This window comes from Bombina bombina, chromosome 10 (genome assembly GCF_027579735.1).
Source record: "Bombina bombina isolate aBomBom1 chromosome 10, aBomBom1.pri, whole genome shotgun sequence".
Taxonomy (NCBI): Eukaryota; Metazoa; Chordata; class Amphibia; order Anura; family Bombinatoridae; genus Bombina; species Bombina bombina.
This window is the reverse complement of record NC_069508.1, coordinates 89,610,576-89,633,962: the sequence shown is the minus strand read 5'-3', so window position 1 is coordinate 89,633,962 and position 23,387 is coordinate 89,610,576.

The window sequence follows — 23,387 nt, the reverse complement described above, 5'->3', positions numbered from 1 at the left end:
GGATAATATACTTACTACTGTACTGTTTATTTTAGGGGAAAACAAATGAGAAGGGACACAGCCAGAGCCAGTGGTAGTATATATGTAGCCAAGTGGGGTCAAAATGAAGGTAGTGTGATGGGTATTGTTTAGTTTACCATCAATAGAGGCTACATTTAGTTTTTTTTTCAAACAAAAGAGTTGGGTAATACACCCCCAAATTAATAAATTCATATGGTAAATAGATTAGTAACAAAATACAGAATTTGAGTTTATATCATATTTAACAACAGTTTATTGTTTTGTATAAAAGTTAAAATATATGTGTTTAACATTACCCTTAAAATTGGATAACTCATTTTAGATATTTAAAGTTAATCTCACTGGGTTGCCATAACAAAAAATTGGAGATATATAATATTATAAAAATATATTTTTTTAATGTTGATAGTCACATTTTTTTTGCCATAAAGATAATCGGAACTCTGTATTTTGTTTTATAATTCTTGCTGGAGGGGGCGTGGTTGGGTCGGTCTATACAAATTTCCAGGGCCGGTCTGATTTCCCAGTCCGGCCCTGCCTTTTGTGATTGGATGTCACATGCAGCCCAGATGTCATGGGAAGTTGTTTAACCCCTTAATGACCACAGCACTTTTCGATTTTCTGTCCGTTTGGGACCAAGGCTATTTTTACATTTTTGCGGTGTTTGTGTTTAGCTGTAATTTTCCTCTTACTCATTTACTGTACCCACACATATTATATACCGTTTTTCTCGCCATTAAATGGACTTTCAAAATATACCATTATTTTCATCATATCTTATAATTTACTATAAAAAATATTATAAAATATGAGGAAAAAATGGAAAAAAACACACTTTTTCTAACTTTGACCCCCAAAATCTGTTACACATCTACAACCACCAAAAAACACCCATGCTAAATAGTTTCTAAATTTTGTCCTGAGTTTAGAAATACCCAATGTTTACATGTTTTTTTGCAAGTTATAGGGCCATAAATACAAGTAGCACTTTGCCATTTCCAAACCACTTTTTTTCAAAATTAGTGCTAGTTACATTGGGACACTAATATCTTTCAGGAATCCCTGAATATCCATTGACATGTATATATATTTTTTTAGAAGACATCCCAAAGTATTGATCTAGGCCCATTTTGGTATATTTCATGCCACCATTTCACCGCCGAATGGGATCAAATAAAAATTTTTTTTTACTTTTTCACAAATTTTTTCACAAACTTTAGGTTTCTCACTGAAATTATTTACAAACAACTCATGAAATTATGGAATAAATGGTTGTAAATGCTTCTCTGGGATCCCCTTTGTTCATAAATAGCAGACATATATGGCTTTGGCTTTGCTTTTTGGTAATTAGAAGGCTGCTAAATGCCACTGCGCACCACACGTGTATTATGCCCAGCAGTGAATGGGTTAATTAGGGAGCATGTAGGGAGCTTCTATGGTTAATTTTAGCTCTAGTGTAGTGTAGTAGACAACCCCAAGTATTGATCTAGGCCCATTTTGGTATATTTCATGCCACCATTTCACCGCCAAAAGCAATCAAATAAAAAAAAATTGTTCACTTTTTCAAACTTTAGGTTTCTCACTAAAATTATTTACAAACAGCTTGTGCAATTATGGCACAAATGGTTGTAAATGCTTCTCTGGGATCCCCTTTGTTCAGAAATAGCAGACATATATGGCTTTGGCGTTGCTTTTTGGTAATTAGAAGGCCGCTAAATGCTGCTGCGCATCACATGTGTATTATGGCCAGCAGTAAAGGGGTTAATTAGGTAGTTTGTAGGGAGCTTGCAGGGTTAATTTTAGCTTTAGTGTAGAGATCAGACTCCCACCTGACACATCACACCCCCTGATCCCTCCCAAACAGCTCTCTTCCCTCCCCCACCCCACAATTGTCCCCGCCATCTTAAGTACTGGCAGAAAGTCTGCCAGTACTAAAATAAAAGGTATTAAAAAAAATAATAATTTTGTTTTAGCATATTTACATATGCTGCTATGTAGGGTCCCCCCTTAGCCCCCAACCTCCCTGATCCCCCCAAAATAGCTCCCTAACCCTCCCCCTCTGCCTTATTGGGGCCATCTTGGGTACTGGCAGCTGTCTGCCAGTACCCAGTTTGCAAATAAAAATGTTTTTTTTTATTATTTTTTTTTTATTTGTTTCTGTAGTGTAGCTTCCCCCCCCACAGTCCAATACCCCACCAGCCAAACCGATCACCAAATAAATATAATTACCCCTTTGATCTCCACTTCTAACTAAAAGATTTCTGTAGCGTAGTGGTTCCCACCCGCTCCCTCCCTGTGCACGCGCCCGCCCGGCCTCCCCGTGCACGTGCGCGCGTCCGTGCGCATCCCCCCGATCGTCCCCACCCCCCATCCCGCCCCCCTCCGCATCACAAAGGCCATCGATGGCCGCCACCCACCTCCCACACCGGCTCCCACCCACCAACGAACTTAGCCGTTAATGTCCGGTGCAGAGAGGGCCACAGAGTGGCTCTCTCTGCACCGGATGGCTAAAAATGGTTATTGCAGGATGCCTCGATATCGAGGCATCACTGCAATAACCGGAAAGCAGCTGGAAGCGAGCAGGATCGCTTCCAGCTGCTTTCCACACCGAGGACGTGCAGGGTACGTCCTCAGGCGTTAACTGCCTTTTTTTTGAGGACGTACCCTGCACATCCTCGGTCGTTAAGGGGTTAAAAATTGTATACTATCTGAATCATGAAAGAAAAATTGTGTTTCGTGTCCCTTTAGGGTTTAAAGGAACAGAGTATTATAAAATATTCCTTCATTTAATGTGTTACCAATTATCTAATTTTACCTGTTGGAGTGCATTGCTTATATTGTAGCTAATTTACCTTGGTCTTCTGTTTTAATAGATGCCTATAACAATTTCTGAATGTTGAATAATATTCTCAGTGTGTTTTTCCCAATGATCACAATAATATATATATAATGTGTGTGTGTACTCACTTTAATTCAGCAGCTGCCCAGGGTGCTTTAAACCATAATACAAAAAATCCATCAAAGTAAAGCACTCACCAGGTCTTGATGATTATATCAATAATACTTTATTTTATCATGAAAGTGACGTTTAGGGGATTTTAACCCCATCCTCAGACCATACCGTATGGTCATACCGTATGGTCTGAGGACGGGGTTAAAATCCCCGAAATGTCACTTTTATGATACAATAAAGTATTATTGATATAATCGTCAAGAAAGTATCTGCCTCATTAATCTCCCAATTTAGTAATCCACAAATAAAATGTGCAGGATTAAAAGGATAGTCTAGTCAAAATTAAACTTTCATGATTCAGATGAGCATGCACTTTTAAGCAACTTTCTAATTTACTCCTATTATCAATTTTTCTTTGTTCTCTTGGTATTTTTATTTGAAAAAGCAAGAATGTAAGCTTAGGAGCCAGTCCATTTTTGGCTCAGCACCTGGGTAGTGCTTGCTGATTGGTCGCTACATTTAAACCAAAAATTGACCGGCCCCTAAGCTTACATTCTTGCTTTTTCAAATAAAGATAAAAAGAGAATGAAGACATATTGATAATAGGAGTAAATTAGAAAGTTAAATTCTAAGTTTAGGGTGCACACGGACAAAGTGAGAATTCAGCGATGATATTTGCTACAGTCCCAAAATTGAAATGAAATACACTTAAAGAAGAGAGAGTGAGTACACAGTAATATACACTTACCAAAGTAGGACAAGGCAGCACCATATAAAAATTATCGCTTTATTGAGAGAAAACAACCCCTTAGTCTACCTACCCCTTTACAAATAAAAAAAAAAAATCCCAAACAGATACAGATGCGAATATGACAGCAGCTATAAACCCCACATGCTAGCATGTCCCTAAAGCTGGCTATGAGACAGACAGGTAGAGAAAAATCCAGGCACTTAAGTGTTAACCATCACGCTCCAGTAACCATCTAGGTAAGACTTGTCAGCAGGTGCTCTTTTTCTGGACAACAGATTCAACAGGCCATGTAGACGAAATGTAAATCACCCCTGTAACGGGTTTACTGCTAGCAATATGCCTGTCTTCCCAACACCACTTTGCAAGACTTGAAACCACTCAGCTTACCCTTTTGCAGTAGTCCTTGATTCCGGTTTCACACTTTCCACTTTTCCTACGGACTTACGTGCTGGTGACTGACGCAGTACTTTACTTGCTGAAACCTGTTGTAAGGAAGCCTGCTTGATTCGCCTTCATAACTGCTTGGCAACAATAGCGTGTTACTTCTGAAACTAAACTTCCAATATTACGCATTTCGCCCCTCCCCCTCAAGGGCTGAAATAGAGGCTTTGTCAGATGTGTGTAATCACTGCTACTTCTCACTTTAAATACACTTTGCATTCACTGTTTGTTGCACGCCCCCATGTGTATGTTAATGGGGCAATACTATTGCACATTGATCCTTTATATGTTAAAGGGACACTAAACCCAAAAATGTTCTTTCATGATTCAAGTAGAGAATACAATTATTTTTTTTGAATCAAAGATTTTTATTAAGGTATTTAGCATAGTAAAAGTCAAACATAAACAAGATAACAGGTTAATTCCAGCTTGAAAAAGCTAATAACAGTAGTAGATCACAGCAGATACATAAAAAGCAAGTACATCTTACCATGTTACAAGTACATTTCATACATGTGCTCAGTCAGATCCACATTGATACCTTATGATTTTATTTATTTTTTTATAGGATATTGCCGTAATATCTCTTTAACAAAATAGTCTGTCTAATGGTGTGATACTTTCCTCTGACATATTTAGAGTAAAAAGTCTGAAATGAGAAACATATTTCTTATCACCCCGTAGGGTATGTAATACTGACTAAAGTATAATAATAGTGTAAGAGATATACAACATTGAGTATGATTGAGGTCATCAGCCAAGCCTCTTCCTAAGGTCACACTTTGACCTATTCACGTTTATGCTATGCATGAAGAAGCTTGGTTTCAAATAGCGGATTAATACCGCAAGAATATTCACTTATATGGGTGAATTTAACATTTAAGAAATATTCTTTTGTCCATTTACAGTAACAGAGAATATAAACATAAATATAAAATATACATGCTGACATATTACATAAAATCTATATACCAAGTTTGGGAACCTGAGATATCTATGTCAGCAATGACTCCGTTGAGGGGGATAGTGAATGACTAGGTAAAGATCTATGATAGTATGTGTTTTCTTATGGGATTACTAAGAATGTCAACCAAGGAGTGAGTAAATGGACTTATAATGGAATCTCTTTTTTTGGTAAGATGGCTATTTAGAATGGAATAGTGAGAACAAAGAAAAAAGAAATTTGGGGGGATATCAGCGGGCAAGAGCCGCTCAAGAGTTAAGGGGAAGGGGAGGGGGGGCGTGTCCAGGGGGTTCTAATGATATTGTGATAAATATAATAGAGTAGATTAATAAGCAGGTCTCTCTTAGAGCCTACAGAAAGCCAGATATATGTATAGAGAGAAGGCCAAGACACATCAAGGAAATACACCATTTTAGGGAGCATATAGAACTCTAAGCTAATATTCCGCATGGTAGTCACATATCTACATGTCATAAAATGAGTCCTTATCTGTATAATGTTAGTGGCTAACATTTAATATAGTTTGTAGGGATTATAATATTGATATTAAAAAGTAGTGTGAGAAGGGGGCATGGAACTATGTTAGTTAGGGGGTAATGGACTTTAGAGATAGGGTACAATAGGCCTGTGTCAACAAAAAGACTAAGAGAGGATCATGGCTTATGATGATGAGCCACTAGCTATATGGCTCAAAATGTAAGACATTCACAAGAGAGGTGTTTGACTACTGTGTAACAGGCTAAGAACCCCAAGGAGATGAGTGAATCCTGGGGCTTATATGTGTGCAAGGCTACATATCAACGTAATCTAAAAACAATCAGACTCTGAAGAAGTACAGTTCAGGTGCAATTATATGAGGATGCCTGCAGGTAAGAGGTTTAAAGATCTAAGGCAATGTGCATCGTAGGCCTATCAGGAGCACCAACTGTATAGGGGATAGGAGGTATTCTACTCCTGAGTAGTTCAGATAGCAAAAGAAGCCATTGCCCGATTCCTGCAAGTATGTGAAATTATATATAGGAGAGCTAAAGTTAAATCAGAGTTCTGAGTGACCTTAAGAAAAACAAAACACATATTTGATGAGCATATGGGTATGACATTGTCTCATTTTAGATCTAGGCAATGATACAACTACCTAATGATTTCCCATTATGTCCTCTGGTCCTGGAGGCCAACCAATGTGCACAGTCATTATGGTATAATTGAAAATGTAGCAGTTATTAACTTTTAGACAATGCACAATAGGAAGTGTAGGTAAAACTGCATTTATACCTCTATAAGAAAGTTGAAGCCCCTAAATATCTATTCTCTGAAGGTAGTGCAGGGTATCATGTTTAGCACTTACTAAAAGTTAGGGTTCTTCAACACATTAAGATAAACTATGGTCTCCATTAAGAATATACACAGAGAGGGAACAATATATAACATATCAAAATATAAAACACTAGAAATCAACATTTAACTGTGCTTATTACTCCTACGCTTACAAGCCCATCATGAGAACTGTATGTGTCTCTCTAGTCTGCACAGTAAAACTCTGGACTGTCAGTTAGAAATGACATTCAATCTAATGTAATTTACACCCCTTAATCTATAATACTCAGTATGCTAGTTAAGAAACCCTCTATAGGCTATGAGAAACATGCTGCAGGAATATGCAATTAAGGTAAGACAAAGTTTACAATAATATTGTTATGTTCCTAGCCGACTAAGTAGCTCAGAGAATTTCTAATTCAAACATAGGTATACTATAGGTACCTAACAAAGGGAATCTGTATACTCAGGGAAAAAGCATGCAACACAGTCAGAGATGGTCAGGAGGGTTTTCAACATTAAGGACAAGCCGAGTGATCATCAGGTTACCGTCATTGTCCCAAGCTTATCATTCACTGAGGCTAACCCTCTGTAACCAGTGTCTCAGAATATGGAAGTGGGAGACGGGGTTCTTAGATGCAAATCCTAGAGGATGTGCTCAACCAGAGTGTCTAAACTGACTACTAACAGACATTCCAGGCTGCAGTGTTTCTCCAAAAACACTGAAAGCTTCTAACCAACTCCTCTCCTGCAGCAAACAAGAGTCCTATACCTGTGATGACCAATGGGCAGGTCCGCTGCAGGAGTGGAGGGTAACCTGGTAGAACTGGACTTCACAGTGAGAAAACAGGTGCAAGAGGGATCTGGGGTGATCGGTGGAGGAATAACAGGACTTGTTGGAACACATACTGTTCCAGGTCTCCTCCCGGTCAGCTGCAACGCAAAGGGGCTCCATTCCGATCTCCAGCCCTGTTGTTTATTTGCGTGTTGCTCAGAATAACTATCGGCGTCTTCTCCTAGCTCGAAAGCCAAATGAATGTAATGCGCCTCAGATGTTGTCAAGTGCAAGTTGGAGCCGAGCGGTTGTTGAGATTTCATGTTCAGTGGAATCTTCCTCGACATTGCCATCTTGCTCCCGGCTGTTTCTGCATCTTCAAATCCCCTCGTCATGCGAACGGCAATAGGCAGATCAGGCAAGTCGTGAGAAGCGACCCCAGGCTCAGTGCTACAACTGTTGATGAGTGGAAGTTGGGAAGACAGCATTTTTAGGCACTCCAGAGATTGCTCTTCTGGCGTGGCTCCTGACTCTGTGTTATCCATTGTATCGCTGGCCGCTCCCCACATTGCCGCTTGTAATGTAACTGCTAGGTCAGAGAAACAGTTATCCATTTGTCGATCTAGATCTTGTAGTAAAACATACATCATCTCATGGGTCTCCTCCATATAAGGCATTGTTATAAACTGGTCATTAGGTTGCCCAGAGTCAATTGTTGTATTCAGCGTGATGGGAGAGGGTGGCAAGGGTCCTGCGCCACAAGGCCTCAATAGTCTGGATCCGAGTATAGACGGGGTTAATATCCCAGAGCTTGGTATTTTTGTAATCAGCAAGTATTAATTTCGATGGCCGAACAGTATTTTATATCAAATGCCGACTGTTATCCATTAAATTTGAGAAAGTTAGAATCTCAGGCTAGGGATCTCAGATTTTGCGTCCTCTCCCGGTGCTGCCTGGACACGCCCCCCGAGAATACAATTTTAAACAACATTCCAATTTACTTATATTGTCTAATGTGCTTCATTCTTTAGATATCATTTGTTGAAGAAATAGCAATGCACATGGATGAGCCAATCACACGAGGCATCTATGTGCAGCAACCAATCAGCAGCTACTAAGCCTATCTAGATATGCTTTTCAGCAAAATATATCAAGAGAATTAAGCAAATTAGATAATAGAAGTAAATTAGAAAGTTGTTTAAAATGTCATGTTCTTTCTAAATTATGAAAGAAAAAAATTGGGTTTCGTGTCCCTTTAAGTATATTACAATTAGTATTTACATATTTACATCTTATGGGTGAAGCTTATCAGATACAGCTACATTTGCAACATTTCAAACATTTACAATTTTGTAACTTTTAGCAAAGAAACAGAAAAGTTACTTATATACAGGACTCTCAAGCTTCTCTAGTGTATACATTGTCTTTATAAAGATCAGAACTAGTTCTTTAGTGATGCTTTGAGGTTTATATTCAGCATGAGTATGGGATTACAGAAAGCAGGAATATAAAATATTTTCATTTAGTCCCTTTGGGGCTAGAGTGTTGAGCCAATACATCCAACGTGACTTATGTTGGAGCAGTATTTTATCAATGTTACACCCTCTCCTTTTGGGTTTTATGTGTTTTATGCCTAGGACCTTTAATAAAGAAAAATTAGAGACATGGGCCTCTAGTTATCAAGCTCCATAAGGAGCTTGATGGCCCCTGTTTCTGGTGAGTCTTCAGACTCGCCAGAAACAGCAGTTATGAAGCAGCGGTCACAAAGACCGCTGCTCCATAACCTGTCCGCCTGCTCTGAGCAGGCGGACAGACATCGCCGGAAATCAACCCGATCGAGTACGATCGGGTTGATTGACACCCCCCTGCTGGCTGCCTATTGGCCGTGAGTCTGCAGGGGGCGGCATTGCACCAGCAGCTCTTGTGAGCTGCTGGTGCAATGCTGAATACGGCTAGCGTATTGCTCGCGTATTCAGCGAGGTCTGTCGGACCTGATCCGCACTGTCGGATCAGGTCCAACAGACCTTGATAACTTGGGGCCATGGTATTTTTGAAAATGTCTTGCCACGGGGCTATCTTGATTATTTTCCTTAATGTCATCCCTATGCTCCCTGATCCTGTTTTTGAATTCATGTGTCGTTTTACCAACATAACACCTGGGGCAAGCACAGTGTAACAAATTCATGGTGGTACATGTAATTCTTTCATTGATGTGATATTTGAGTTTTGTTGAATCCATCCCAAATCTTGTAGATTTCTCTACAAAACCACAATATACACAATGACCACAAGGATGACACCCTTTTTGTAGCTGAATTTTTGTCAGACAATTGGTGTTTGGTTCTTTTTTGAATTCACTGTGTACCAGTTTATCTTTAATGCTTGGAGCTCTCCTTGCAATTAATAAAGGATATTCAGATACATATTCCCTCAATGTGTTATTGCTGGTTATAATGTACCAATGTTTATTTAAGATACTATGAAGCTTACCCCAGTGGGAATTAGACCTCGTTATTAATCTTGGGTGGTTCTGTCAGAAAGTTGCTTAAAATTGCATGCTCTATCTGAATCATGGAAGTTTTTAATTTTGACTAGACTATGAGGCCTATCTATCAAGCTCCAAACGGAGCTTGAGGGCCTGTGTTTCTGGCGAGCCTGCAGGCTCGCCAGAAACAGCAGTTATGAAGCCACGGTCTAAAGACCGCTGCTCCATAACCTTATCCGCCTGCTCTGAGCAGGCGGACAGACATCGCTGGAATTCTACCCGATCGAGTACGATCGGGTGCATTGACACCCCCCTGCTGGCGGCCGATTGGCCGCGAGTCTGCAGGGAGCGGCGTTGCACGAACAGCTCACAAGAGCTGCTGGTGCAATGCTGAATACAGAGAGCGTATTGCTCTCCGCATTCAGCGAGGTATGTAGGACCTGATCCGCAATGTCCGAGCAGGTCCCCCTATCCCTTTAATGATACACAAAATAATGATTTCAGGAGTTCATAATTACCTCATAGGTTGAAGGGCATGTATGTTAATCAATTGCTTTTTGCAGTGTGCAGTGATACTATTAGATGACATGTGCAGTTAACCACAACTATAAATATATTTGTGTATGTCTCTCTATAGGGATTGAACAGGACATTCTCTATATGATGAGCATATGTCTTTATGTTATGGAGTTCAATAATTATATTAGTGTAAAAAATCTAATTTACTTTTTTTTTTTTTAACTTGAATGGATTGTGCGTTTAATTTCTGTAGCATTTGTATCTGTCTTTTTAATATCAGCCACTATTGCGGAGGGAAATTAGTTTTTTTTTTCACATGCACATCTAATATTCCATTCTCAAACTTTTAATGGTGCGCATTAATAATATGAAAAGTGTTGTCTGGAGTTTATCAAGTCATTTTAATAAAAATAATGGCACTGTTAATGTGTAGTTAAAGTGACATTAAACACTTTGTGATGGTAATATAAAATGCTAAATAGTTTATATAAAAAGTCTGCCATATGCTTTGATTATTTGTGTCCCCTTTTCCTGTAATTCCATTCTGAAATTGTGAGCATTTCAGTTCCTGTTAGATATGGAAGTGCAGAATAGTGTTAGATGACACAAAGCCCTTGGCCTCTAGTTATTAAAGTCTAATCAGGTCCGCCAGACCTCGCTGAATACGGAGAGCAATACGCTCTCCGTATTCAGCATTGCACCAGTAGCTCACAAGAGCTGCAGAATCCAATCGGCCGCTAGCAGGGGGTGTCAATCAACCTGATCGTACTCGATCGGGTTGAATTCCGGCAATGTCTGTCCACCTGCTCAGAGCAGGCGGACAGGGTTAAGGAGCAGCGGTCTTTGTGACCGCTGCTTCACAACTGCCGTTTTTGGCGAGCCTGCAGGCTCGTCAGAAACACGGGCCATCAAGCTCCTTTCGGAGCTTGATAGATAGGCCCCATTGGCTGCACTCAGGTGACCTATTTACAACTGTCCCTAATTGGCCACAGCAGAGGAGGTAACTTAAGTTACAACATGGCAGCTATTATTGTTTTATAGACACTAAAACTTTAAACTTATTTGCCAATATTTAAACAGCTAATTAAACTTTTAAAAAAAACCTCTACATGTTATTCTCAGACTAATCTTTTCTTTGAATATATCATTCTATTTAGGATTTGTTTAGTGTTTAATGTCCCTTTAAACAGCCACTCAATGCAGTAGAATTGCATAATTAACCAGTGCATACTAAGAAGACAATACAATTACACTTACTCTGAATTTCAAATAAGCAGTAGATATTTTTCCAATAATTGTTTTATTTTCTCCCATGATCCAGCCCCCTGTATCATGTGACAGACATCAGCCAATCACAGACTAGTATACATATACTCTGTGAGTTTGTGCACATGTGCAAAATGTAATAATGGAAATAAATTGGAAAGTGTCTTAAAACTGCGTAATCTATCTTAATTATAAAAGTTTATTTTGACTTGAGTGTTCCTTTAAGTAATGAGAATTTAGGATTGTGATCAATTGTGAGCACTTTACATATAGGGCCATTTTTCACCAAAATGATTCTGAAAAAGTGCAGCCAATAAATGCTGAAAATGGTTGATAATGATTGTGACAGCATCAAAAGGAGCTCATCTGATGCCATTAAAAGGACATGAAACACAACATTTTTCTTTCATGATTTGGATACAAAATACAATTCTAAACAACTTTCCAATTTATTTATATTATATAATTTGTTTCAGTCTCTTGGTATTCATTGTTGAAGAAGCAGCAATACACTACTGGGAGCTAGTTAACACATTGGGTGACCTAATAACATGAAGCATATATGTGCAGCCACCAATCAGCAATTCCTGAGCCTACCTAGGTATCCTTTTAAAAAAAGAATACCAAGAGAACAAAACAAATGAGATAATAGAAGTAAATTGGAAAATTATTTAAAATCAAATGCTCTATTTGATTTACGAAAGAAAAAAATTGGGGTTTTATGTCCCTTTAACATGCAGATAATTAATGAATGATAGATTGTGATTAACCCTATTATCTGCTGTAAGACGTACCACAACCTTCATATTTAACACAAGTTGTTTCGTCAGTGATAAAACACGTTTTCCTACAGTTTTAATTCTTGGCATACACAGCTTCTTTTAGAAACGATAGTTATTTTATTGCTGTTGAAACAGCCAGTGTCAAAGTAGAGACTTGTAATTGATGCAGGTTTTTTTTTTTTTTTTTAAAGCAATTTAAAGTATGCATGATTAAGCAATTTCATTAAAAGAACCATTACACATGAATTGTCTACTGTTATGTAATACCATTATAAAATTTAAGCAATGCAGCTGTTTGTGAGAAACTACCAGACATAATAATATTATTTAATTTGGAGAGAAAAAAAACATTGGGGAAAGTAGTATCCCATAAATCACATTTTTCCAGGGCTGCTTTTTACTCCCAGTCTGACCCTTCTCAAAACAATATAGAGGGACTTTTACATTTCAGTGGAATGCATTCTGGGATACTGATAGAACTTCATAGGGGGTTTGGAATATTCCATAGTTACTCTTCACATGTATTCTGTTCTGCTTTAATAAAAGGTATAAAGGTATTCAAATATATGAATATGAAACCACAGGCTGCTCCACGTGGGATGAAAAAAAAAAATCTGAGGACCACACACCAAAAATCAAATGCCAACACTTCTTTATTAAAATTATAATTTAGTAGTATAGCAATATTTTAGTAACCTCTTCCCCTTTTTTAAAGGGCCAGTAAACCTCGAAAATAATGTTATATAATTCTGCACATAGTTTGTGCTCTACTGAGCGGGTCTGGTTTTCCCTCTGAGCGCATCTGGGCAGCTGTCTAATCATAGCCCGGCCCGACCGCGCCATTACACTCAATGTAGCTCGCTCCACCCATTATAATTAGTTAACCAAACAATTAACAAATCAGAGGGAAAAATGCCATAATACAATACAAAAGACTCAATATCAAATTCTATGTACACATACTCTATCCACAAAAATCGGCAAAAAATTAGTGCAGTAAAATATGCTTGTTAAAACCGAAGAGTACCTTTCATTTTTTTAGATAGATAGATAGAAAGATAGAGATATAGATAGATATAAATAATATTATATATATATGTGGTTCTTGCACCCAGACCTGTGACTCTGAGGACAGCACAGCTTCCTGTGCGTGCCAGTGAGCACCCAGGGCTGAGCATGTTGCAGGGTCATGGGATGTGTACCCAATCCGGTATGAGAGTGCAGTCCCCTTCCATGTTTTGTATATGTCTAGGGTGATTACATAAGCCTATGCACCCTTCCCTTGTTCCCAGTTTGTTTGGATTTGAGAGCTTGCATTGTGTGGCTGTTTTAGGGTCCCAGGTATTGGAAAGGACCTTGACATGGTACCTGGGCTTGTCCCATTTGGCCAGATGCGGTAACTAACCTTTCCATTTTTGCTTTTAAATCTTACCTGAGAGCTTGTAAGTGAGTGCTGGACTTTCTCTGTGTGTTGTATTAATTTGTTTTGTAATTTTCGTTATGGTTCTTGCACCCAGACCTTTCTGGGGCTAACTGCCTGTGACTCTGGGGACATCACAGCTTCCTGTGAGTGCCGGTGAGCACCCAGGGCTGAGCATGTTGCAGGGTCATGGGATGTGCACCCAGTCCGATATGAGAGTGCAGTCCCCTTCCGTGTTTTGTGTATATATATATATATATATATATATATATATATCAGACAATGTAATATAGTCTGTCCAATTGGATAACTCGTAAAAAGATTTTGAAAGGAAATTATGTAACTGATTATGTCTATGAGTACAGCTGTACTAAAACACAAGATTTTAAGTAATTATGGTGTTACACACCACTAATGTCACTGATTAATTGATGGAGGCTTAAAGGAGTGCAATAAAATGTTGAACTTTATATATGCTTTGGAGTTGCACTATTTGTTTATACTGTGAATGATGGTTATGACTACATTATGACCACTAAATGTAATTTATTTTCGCTAGATACATAAATGTTTTTCTATTCTCCGGATATGATTAATACAATTATTAGTTTACTGGTTATTAAGTATACTTTTTTTTTACTTAAATGATTGATTAGATTACTAAATGTATTTTTTTCGCAAGACATATTTTTCTCCTGTTTTCCCTTTTTAATCCCTCCTTCCGCTTTCTTTTCTAGACATCACTTGTATAGGTTGTTTCTTTTTTATATGATGAGGACACTTAATATTATTTCTTGAAATGTGTCTTTGGGATCGAATGTTTCTATTAAAAGGAAAGTAATTTTTAAGCATTTAAATAATAATAGGGCTAATTAAGGCCTAGATTTGGAGTTTTGCGGTAGCCGTGAAAACCAGCGTTTAGAGGCTCCTAACGCTGGTTTTAGGCTACCGCCGGTATTTGGAGTCAGTCAGGAAAGGGTCTAACGGTCACTTTTGAGCCGCGACTTTTCCATACCGCAGATCCCCTTACGTCAATTGCGTATCCTATCTTTTCAATGGGATCTTCCTAACTCCGGTATTTAGAGTCGTGGCTGAAGTGAGCGTTAGAATTCTAACGACAAAACTCCAGCCGCAGAAAAAAGTCAGTAGTTAAGAGCTTTCTGGGCTAACGCCGGTTCATAAAGCTCTTAACTACTGTACTCTAAAGTACACTAACACCCATAAACTACCTATGTACCCCTAAACCGAGGTCCCCCCACATCGCCGCCACTCGATTACATTTTTTTAACCCCTAATCTGCCGACCGCCACCTACGTTATACTTATGTACCCCTAATCTGCTGCCCCTAACACCGCCGACCCCTATATTATATTTATTAACCCCTAATCTGCCCCCCTCAACGTTGCCTCCACCTGCCTACACTTATTAACCCCTAATCTGCCGACCGAATCTCGCTGCTATTCTAATAAATGGATTAACCCCTAAAGCTAAGTCTAACCCTAACACTAACACCCCCCTAACTTAAATATAATTTAAATCTAACGAAATAAATTAACTCTTATTAAATAAATTATTCCTATTTAAAGCTAAATACTTACCTGTAAAATAAATCCTAATATAGCTACAATATAAATTATAATTATATTGTAGCTATTTTAGGATTAATATTTATTTTACAGGCAACTTTGTAATTATTTTAACCAGGTACAATAGCTATTAAATAGTTAAGAACTATTTAATAGCTAAAATAGTTAAAATAATTACAAATTTACCTGTAAAATAAATCCTAACCTAAGTTACAATTAAACCTAACACTACACTATCAATAAATTAATTAAATAAAATACCTACAATTACCTACAATTAAACCTAACACTACACTATCAATACATTAATTAAATACAATATCTACAAATAAATACAATGAAATAAACGAACTAAAGTACAAAAAATAAAAAAGAACTAAGTTACAAAAAATAAAAAAATATTTACAAACTTCAGAAAAATATTACAACAATTTTAAACTAATTACACCTACTCTAAGCCCCCTAATAAAATAACAAAGACCCCCAAAATAAAAAAATGCCCTACCCTATTCTAAATTACTAAAGTTCAAAGCTCTTTTACCTTACCAGCCCTGAACAGGGCCCTTTGCGGGGCATGCCCCAAAGAATTCAGCTCTTTTGCCTGTAAAAAAAACACATACAATACCCCCCCCAACATTACAACCCACCACCCACATACCCCTAATCTAACCCAAACCCCCCTTAATTAAACCTAACACTAAGCCCCTGAAGATCTTCCTACCTTGTCTTCACCTCACCGGGTATCACACCGATCCGTCCTGGCTCCGATATCTTCATCCAACCCAAGAGGGGGCTAGACATCCATCATCCGATGGCTGAAGAAGTCCAGAAGAGGCTCCAAAGTCTTCATCCTATCCGGGAAGAAGAGTAGATCCGGACCGGCAACCATCTTCTTCCAAGCGGCATCTTCTATCTTCATCCGATGAGGACCGGCTCCATCTTGAAGACCTCCACCGCGGACCCATCTTCTTCCGACGACGACTTCCCGACGAATGACGGTTCCTTTAAGGGACGTCATCCAAGATGGCGTCCCTCGAATTCCGATTGGCTGATAGGATTCTATCAGCCAATCGGAATTAAGGTAGGAAAATTCTGATTGGCTGATGGAATCAGCCAATCAGAATCAAGTTCAATCCGATTGGCTGATCCGATCAGCCAATCAGATTGAGCTCGCATTCTATTGGCTGATCGGAACAGCCAATAGAATGCGAGCTCAATCTGATTGGCTGATTGAATCAGCCAATCGGATTGAACTTGATTCTGATTGGCTGATTCCATCAGCCAATCAGAATTTTCCTACCTTAATTTCCGATTGGCTGATAGAATCCTATCAGCCAATCGGAATTCGAGGGACGCCATCTTGGATGACGTCCCTTAAAGGAACCGTCATTCGTCGGGAAGTCGTCGTCGGAAGAAGATGGGTCCGCGGTGGAGGTCTTCAAGATGGAGCCAGTCCTCATCGAATGAAGATAGAAGATGGTTGCCGGTCCGGATCTACTCTTCTTCCCGGATAGGATGAAGACTTTGGAGCCTCTTCTGGACTTCTTCAGCCGTCGGATGATGGATGTCTAGCCCCCTCTTGGGTTGGATGAAGATATCGGAGCCAGGACGGATCGGTGTGATACCCGGTGAGGTGAAGACAAGGTAGGAAGATCTTCAGGGGCTTAGTGTTAGGTTTAATTAAGGGGGTTTTTGGTTAGATTAGGGGTATGTGGGTGGTGGGTTGTAATGTTGGGGGGGGTATTGTATGTGTTTTTTTTACAGGCAAAAGAGCTGAATTCTTTGGGGCATGCCCCGCAAAGGGCCCTGTTCAGGGCTGGTAAGGTAAAAGAGCTTTGAACTTTAGTAATTTAGAATAGGGTAGGGCATTTTTTTATTTTGGGGGTCTTTGTTATTTTATTAGGGGGCTTAGAGTAGGTGTAATTAGTTTAAAATTGTTGTAATATTTTTCTGATGTTTGTAAATATTTTTTTATTTTTTGTAACTTAGTTCTTTTTTATTTTTTTGTACTTTAGTTAGTTTATTTCATTGTATTTATTTGTAGATATTGTATTTAATTCATTTATTGATAGTGTAGTGTTAGGTTTAATTGTAGGTAATTGTAGGTATTTTTTTTTTTTTTATTTATTGATAGTGTAGTGTTAGGTTTAATTGTAACTTAGGTTAGGATTTATTTTACAGGTAAATTTGTAATTATTTTAACTATTTTAGCTATTAAATAGTTCTTAACTATTTAATAGCTATTGTACCTGGTTAAAATAAATACAAAGTTGCCTGTAAAATAAATATTAATCCTAAAATAGCTATAATATAATTATAATTTATATTGTAGCTATATTAGGATTTATTTTACAGGTAAGTATTTAGCTTTAAATAGGAATATTTTATTTAATAAGAGTTAATTAATTTCGTTAGATTTAAATTATATTTAAGTTAGGGGGGTGTTAGTGTTAGGGTTTGACTTAGCTTTAGGGGTTAATACATTTATTAGAATAGCGGTGAGCTCCAGTCGGCAGATTAGGGGTTAATGTTTGAAGTTAGGTGTCGGCGATGTTAGGGAGGGCAGATTAGGGGTTAATACTATTTATTATAGGGTTAATGAGGCGGATTAGGGGTTAATAACTTTATTATTATAGCGGTGCGGTACGCTTGGCAGATTAGGGGTTAATAAGTGTAGGCAGGTGGAGGCGACGTTGTGGGGGGCAGATTAGGGGTTAATAAATATAATATAGGGGTCGGCGATGTTAGGGCAGCAGATTAGGGGTACATTAGGGATAATGTAAGTAGCGGCGGTTTACGGAGCGGCAGATTAGGGTTAATAATAATATGCAGGGGTCAGCGAAAGCGGGGGCGGCAGATTAGGGGTTAATAAGTGTAAGATTAGGGGTGTTTAGACTCGGGGTACATGTTAGGGTGTTAGGTGCAGACGTAGGAAGTGTTTCCCCATAGCAAACAATGGGGCTGCGTTAGGAGCTGAACGCTGCTTTTTTGCAGGTGTTAGGTTTTTTTTCAGCTCAAACAGCCCCATTGTTTTCTATGGGGGAATCGTGCACGAGCACGTTTTTGAGGCTGGCCGCGTCCGTAAGCAACTCTGGTATTGAGAGTTGCAGTGGCGTTAAATATGCCTGTACGCTCCCTTTTTGGAGCCTAACGCAGCCATTCTGTGGACTCTCAATACCGGAGTTATTTTAAAGGTGCGGCCAGAAAAAAGCCAGCGTTAGCTACGCGGGTCGTTACCGACAAAACTCTAAATCTAGCCGTAAGTATTTTGCAAGAAACATATTTGAATGATACTGACCATGAAAAGGGTACAGAAGGTTAAAAATAAATCCTACAACAAGTTGCTTGTCTTATTTAGTAAATCATTAAATTCTAATATCAAATTATATATAGTTAAAGAAAAGAGACACAATAATGAAACTATACAACAATGTTAACCTCTTAAAAGTTTTTCTATTCAGGGGGTTAAAAGTGCATATGGCAGGTATCTCACAAGCCAACCACTGCTATTAATGTTTACCTAACTGGCAACTGCAGGAGAAATAAGATAATGAATTGCAAATCAAATAGATGGTATAGCTAACACTATGGCGGTTAGGGATGGGTTAATGTGCTGAAAGTATAATTTGTTTGGTGGACATTCGTTTTGGACAATTTAATGTTGATAAGAATGAAAATCTATTAAAATTCAAATGTTGTTTTCGAATTTTCATAATCAAATTGAATATACACATTCAAAATTTCGAATGTAACATTCGATTTAACATTAACAAATGCTATTCAGATGTTCAATAGATCATGTGGTAGGGAATTTAGTAAATTGATACATAATAGATACAAATATATAAATTCAAATGTTTCTATTTCGAATATTACATTTAAAGAGAACATTAGAAATACTATTACAAATATATATCTATTAGAATTTTTCAAATTCGAAAATAGCATAATTTGCATCAAATTATTAGAAAAATTTTAATTGAATATTACATTTAATAAAAGCGTTAGAAATACTATTACATTAAAACAAATCTTAGAATTGTGTACAAACATCTGAAATTCTAAATGAACAAATGTGTTAAAATGTGTTATATTTTTTTGAATTTTGCAAAACATTCACCCAACTCTAATGGTGGTACACAAGACTTATCTATTTCAGTAACAAGTCTGGATTGTCTCCTGCAACTAATGCTGTCATGTACCTACCTCACTGGGTCTGGAGGCCTCCTCTTCCTGCCAGCAGATCCTCTCTGATACTAGTCAGTGTGGAGGATTGCGAATACAGTGCCTGTGCACTCACACAGGCATATGTGCATGCCGTACTCGTGCTGTTGCTCTTGCCCCCGAGCTTTTATAAGCATTGTATACTGTTGGAACAATGTTTGGTTGTTTTGGCCTGTTTCAGCTTGCTAACAATTTTCCTGTTTGTTTTATTAGGCTGATCTTCAGATTGCCTCTTACACTTGCCTTGCCTTCGGTTCCCAAGAAAATGTTTGCCCAGGGTCCAATCAATATTAAAGACGACCCTGGACATAGCTAAGGGAGACAAAGTGTTATGATACCTTTCAAGTTAATGTTAATACAGCAGAGTTGTTAGTTTTTTTTTTTTTAACAAGAGTCCAGTGGTGATTATGTCAAGTCTGAAGTAAGTTTAATAATTTGCAGAATCACTTTCTTGGAGAAAGTGTGGTTGATTAATGGAATATATGTCCAATAGAGGCGATAGGGACAACTGCTGTAAATTAATTCAAGAACATCTGGATATGTAGAATGCTAATGTAAGAATGAATTAAGCTGATATCTCAGAAGGAATTATAGCATGAAAAGAATGTGTTCTGGTTCTTTCTGCTGGCAAGATCTGTCTTTATGACTTTAATTAAATATTTGGCAAGGAGGTATATTTTGTACGGCAGTGTTTTCTTTATTTTTTTTGGATCTAGTTTGTGGTTTGATTTCACTAAACAAAGGCTTAGATTCATAGACACTAGTGAGGTTGAAAAGGAGCCTTGCTGTGCTGGTAAAATTATAATACAAATTAATTAAAGGGACACTGAACCCAAATTTTTTCTTTTGTGATTCAGATAGAGTATGAAATTTTAAGCAACTTTCTAATTTACTCCTATTATCACATGTTCTTTATTCTCTTGGTATCTTTATTTGAAATGCAAGAATGTAAGTTTAGATGCCGGCCCATTTTTGGTGAACAACCTAGGTTGTCCTTCCTGACTGGTGGATAAATTCATCCACCAATCAAAAACTGCTGTCCAGAGTTCTGAATCAAGAAAAAAGCATAAATGCCTTCTTTTTTATATAAAGATAGCAAGAGAACGAAGAAACATTGATAATAGGAATAAATTAGAAAGTTGCTTAAAATTGCATGCTCTATCTGAATTACGAAAGAAAATTTTTGGGTTCAGTGTCCCTTTAAGCTTATATTTACAAAAGGTCAATTAAGGGATGATCAGTTTATGAAATTGTGCATGTGATTGTGAAATTATATATATATATATATATATATATATATATATATATATATATATATACACTGTATTTGTTTTGCAAGATAAGTCTGTTTTATAAATTAGTTATGTTCATAGAATATAGATTCTGTGTAACAAATGCTCATAGTTTACATAATGGATTAAATAACAACATGTAGTGAAATGAAAACCTAAAAAGAAAACCATAACACAGAATAACCAAATAATGACACAGACAGAGAACTGGAGGTCAGACCATATAGGTAATTTATTAAGGCACTATAATTCAAATTTATTGTAAACATCAAGGTATTTTTTCTTTTATTTATTTAAAAAACAGATGGCGGCAATTGAGTCCTAAACTAACCGCTACGAAGCAGGTTCTAGGCCCAGGCAAGCAGAGGCAGTGCAGAACCTGTACAACTGCCGCAAACCCAGGGGGTGCACCCTCAGAAACGCACCTGAGGATGGTGCTACCTCCAAAATGGCCGTCACTCCTCTCTGCTCTATGCCTACAGCCTAGGCCAAAAATACCCACTAATGTTTTGGTCCAATACCACTCCAACCATAAGGGCCCCAGTTCAACAAGTCGAACAACATTCTGTAACAAAGAGGGAGCTGTTAAATTAACAATCTCAGACTTACCAAACAGTTGGTCGACTAACCCTGTCTGGGCCAAGATTCTAAATCAGAAAGATGGCCAGATGCCTCATAAGCTTCTTCTTTTAAACTTCAAGTAAAAAAAAAAACTCCCCTTAGACTGCAACAAAGTTGCACACCCTAAACCACACACCCATTTATTCCACTTCCTAAAGCTGTTAACACTTAATTCGCTCAAGGCTAAATCCAGCCCTACACTTCCAAGTACTTTATCAGTCATATTATTTTGTTCAATGTAAATGATTTTTAATTGTAAAATATTTCCACGTCTGTTTTGTTATTAGAAATTAGACTTCCTGGAGAGAACAAAAGCTGTCTTTGAAACCTCATAAACACAAATGAGGTTTTGGCTGTGGGCATTCCAGAACGTTCCGGGGAAGTTTGGGAAGTTCCAACAATGTTAACGCCAATCATATAGAATTGTTGAAGATTTTATTGCCCTTGTGAAGTCGCTCGTCTAGTTGTGTCTTATTCTTAATTGACCAAGTTGCCTTGCTGTTTTTTCTTTTACTTTTTTCACATTTTCTTTTTTGCTTAAGTTAGTGTGGACTGTTTTATTGAGGGAGTTTTTTTTTCTGGATTTTAATAGTTTGTTCTGTAACGTTTTGTAGGCGTTTTTGTGATGCCGATATCCTTCACAGTGGATCTCGTTCTAAGCTCCAAAAGGTGAACAATGATGAGATAGATGCTTCTCTTTTTATTATAATGGTGAGTCAATTGCAGCTCACGGATGTAATGAGGTGCGGGTACGATTGTTTTTCCATTGCACAATTTTCCAGTTGCAATGTTGCGGTAATGTTTTTTCTGCAAAAATATTAGAGTAATATTTCATAAATGTGAGAATGTTGTCAAATGGAATTTTATACATTTTTATAGAGCAAGTAGTTTGTCTTATGGATCCTAGTTAACTGCTAAGGTCAGTAATGCAATATTTGATTTATGGTGGATTATGGATTATGTGTGTTTTGGAATACTTTAGACAGGAACAGATACTGTTTATTGAATATAGAAGTGTCATACCTCCCAGAAGTATAAGGGATCTTATGTTAGTATAAGATTTGATGAATAAACTAGTATGTATATAAATCTATGTTTATAGGCAGACTTTAAGGTAGAATGTAATGAATTCGCTGAAAAGACTATGTAAAAGGATATAAACCAAACACTGTCAAGAAGAGTATAAATTATGTTAAAATAGTATTGTGATGGCTTCTTGGTTGGATAAGATGACGTATAAACCCTACAATTCTCAATAAAAAAAATTATATTGGAAAAAAAAAGGTCAGTAATGCAAAAATGACATTCTATAATGCATCAGTTTGTTGTCTTGAGTAACAAAATCCAAATTAAAACACTCTTGGGAGCTGTGTGTGATCCCTGGATTAGATGTAAATTCCAAACATTTAAATTAAAAAAAAATTATAATTTTCTTAAAGAGAAAAAAAAAAAGAAGAGTAAAATCTGTTATAGTGGATGGGGCACTTTCTTGTAACTTTTGTCAAAAGAGAGGCCCACTGATTAAGACTTTGAAATGCCCTGGTCCAGGATTATGGTTGCTCATGCTAAATGGTTAGGCTTTTTTAAATATATAACTATTTTAATAGAATGTTATCTGCTATTATACTGTAATTATTATGAAGAATACAAAATAGTAGTTGAATTAATCAGAAATAAAAAAACTATAGCTATAGAAAATATGCATTCAAAGTATCTGGATGTAAAATCACCCCTAAGGGTGATGGGGGAAACCAGAGGTGGACTCCTTGCCCAGTGTGCTTAGAGAATTATGGCTTCACCTGGCCCACAGAAAGCCAAAAAGATTGTCTGGAGTTGTCATGTTCCTTGTTCAGTAGAGAATTGCCTGGTATTTCGGGGCTAGACTGACCTTACTTGGCAGGATCACAATGATATACGTCAGGAAAGTTTTCCTCTGTGAAAAGCACAACTGGTCTAAAAGAGACTGCTTCTAG